The sequence below is a fragment of the Aedes albopictus genome, chromosome 3, assembly GCF_035046485.1.
Source record: "Aedes albopictus strain Foshan chromosome 3, AalbF5, whole genome shotgun sequence".
NCBI classification, from domain to species: domain Eukaryota; kingdom Metazoa; phylum Arthropoda; class Insecta; order Diptera; family Culicidae; genus Aedes; species Aedes albopictus.
The window spans coordinates 289,265,573-289,267,946 of record NC_085138.1 but is presented as its reverse complement, the minus strand read 5'-3'; the positions used below and the strand labels follow the sequence as shown (position 1 = coordinate 289,267,946).

The 2,374-nt window shown below is 44.9% G+C and overlaps 1 long non-coding RNA gene across 1 annotated transcript; it reads right to left on the bottom strand.

Moving 5' to 3' along the window:
* Positions 1–213: 213 nt before the first annotated feature.
* On the bottom strand, positions 214–1,266 carry LOC134291325 (uncharacterized). Its single transcript, XR_009999030.1, has 2 exons — positions 927–1,266; positions 214–631 (listed from the first exon to the last, which is right to left on the bottom strand). It is a non-coding gene; the product is annotated as an uncharacterized LOC134291325 (long non-coding RNA).
* Between the last annotated feature and the right edge of the window lie 1,108 nt (positions 1,267–2,374).

Below are 2,374 nucleotides of genomic sequence, written 5' to 3'. Positions count from 1 at the left end.
GTGCGGGGGTGAATCTTTTTTGAACGCAGTTTCTTCTGGAGCCCATAGTAGGCACGACTTCCACTGATGATGCGCCTTCGTATTTCACGGCTCACGTTATTGTCAGCCGTTAGCAAGGATCCGAGGTAGACGAATTCTTCTACCACCTCGAAAGTATCCCCGTCTATCGTATGCTGCCAAGGCTTGTCCTGTCTCGCTCAGTCCCACCTACCAGCATGTACCGTCGTGCGGGGCTTCTTTTTGCACTTTTTCATGATTTTTCAACTTTATGACATTATAACTCCCAGAGTAGTGAATGGATTTCCACAATTTTTACACATAATAATTGTGAGTATGTATGTAGGATGTATGCAAAATTTGAACTAAATCCATCAATAAACAAAAAAGTTGTTCATACACCAATCGGACACATCTCATATAGAACCAGATGGGGGCTACTTTGGACATTTTTATCTAAAACAAAATTGCATTTCAAATTCCAGGTTTATTTAGAAAACTACTTTGTACCAATACTGTAGTATACTATATCAGACATGATTTCAATAAATTTATGCGTTTGAAGATGGTTCCGTGCTACCTTTGGTATTATGAGCAGCGTGATATTGCTATATAAATAGCCTAAAAAAAGGACCTCTCTCTCTCTTCTTGGCGTAACGTCCTCGCTGGGACAAAGCCTGCTTCTCAGCTTAGTGTTCTATGAGCACTTCCACAGTTATTAACTGAGAGCTTCCTCTGCCAATGACCATTTTGCATGTGTATATCCGTGTGGCAGGCACGAAGATACTCTATGCCCAAGGAAGCCAAGGAAATTTCCTTTACGAAAAGATCCTGGACCGACCGGGAATCGAACCCGTCACCCTCAGCATGGTCATGCTGAATACCCGTGCGTTTACCGCCTCGGCTATATGGGCCCTAAAAAAAAGGACCATCAATCCTTTATTTGGGTGAAATGGTCATTTATAATGTATAACGACACAAATATTCGATTGTATATGCTACGTTGATATATTTTGAATGAATTGATCAACCCTTTGAAATTTATGAACTGTAGAAACAATGCTTACAGACCAAATGTTCTGATACGTTATGTATATTTTATTGATTTATTCGATGTATTTTCGCGTCCTGCCAAGCAATAAACGGTCTGTTTGAAAAATAATTTCAACCAAATGGAGGGAAAACTATTGCTTGGTAATAGTCCCAAAGACATCAAACAGATTTGAATCATATTTCGAATTAAAAAAATCCATATTCGAAAGTGTCCAAAGTAGCCCCGCATTTCAAAAGTAACCCCGCACGACGGTACTTTGTTTTAGCCGCATTCACCACCAGTCCGACCTTTGCTGCTTCACGTTTCAGGCGGGTGTACTGTTCTGCCACCGTTCCAAATGTTCTAGCAATAATATCCATGTCATTCGCAAAACAGACAAATTGGCTGGATTTCGTGAAGATCGTACCCCGGCTGTTGAGCCCGGCTCGTCGCATAACACCTTCCAGGGCGATGTTGAATAGTAGGCAGGAATGTCCATCACCTTGTCGTAGTCCCCGTCGAGATTCAAATGAACTGGATAGTTCACCCGAAACCCTTACGCTGTTCTGCACACCGTCCATCGTTGCTCCTATCAGTCTAGTCAGCTTCCCGGGAAAGCTGTTCTCGTCCATAATTTTCCATAGCTCTGTGCGGTCGATACTGTCGTATGCCGCTTTGAAGTCGATGAACAGGTGATGCGTTGGGACCTGGTATTCACGGCATTTCTGGAGGATTTGCCGTACGGTGAAGATCTGGTGCGTTGTCGACCGGTCGTCGATGAAACCGGCTTGGTAACTTCCCACGAACTCATTTACTTTAGGTGAAAGACGACGGAAGATGATCTGGGATAGCACTTTGTAGGCGGCATTCAAAATGGTGATCGCTCGAAAGTTCTCACACATTAATTTGTCGCCTTTCTTGTGGATGAGACAGATTATTCCTTCCTTCCACTCCTCCGGTAGTTGTTCGGTTTCCCAGATCTTGACTACTAACTGGTGCAGACAGGTGGCCAACTTTTCCGGGCCCATCTTGATGAGTTCTGCTGCGGTATGTCCTTACCAGCCGCTTTGTTGTTTTTGAGCTGGTGGATGGCATCCTTAACTTCCCTCAGCGTGGGAGTTGGTTCGTTCCCGTCCTCTGCTGCACCAACATAGTCATTTCCTCCGCTGCCTTGGTCCTCCGTGCCTACATTCTTTTCGCCATTCAGGTGCTCGTCGAAGTGCTGCTTCCACCTTCCGATCACCTCACGTTTGTCCGTCAGGAGGCTCCCTTCCTTATCCCTGCAGATTTCGGCTTGCGGCACGTAGCCTTTGCGGGATGCGTTGAGCTTCTGGTGGAACTTGC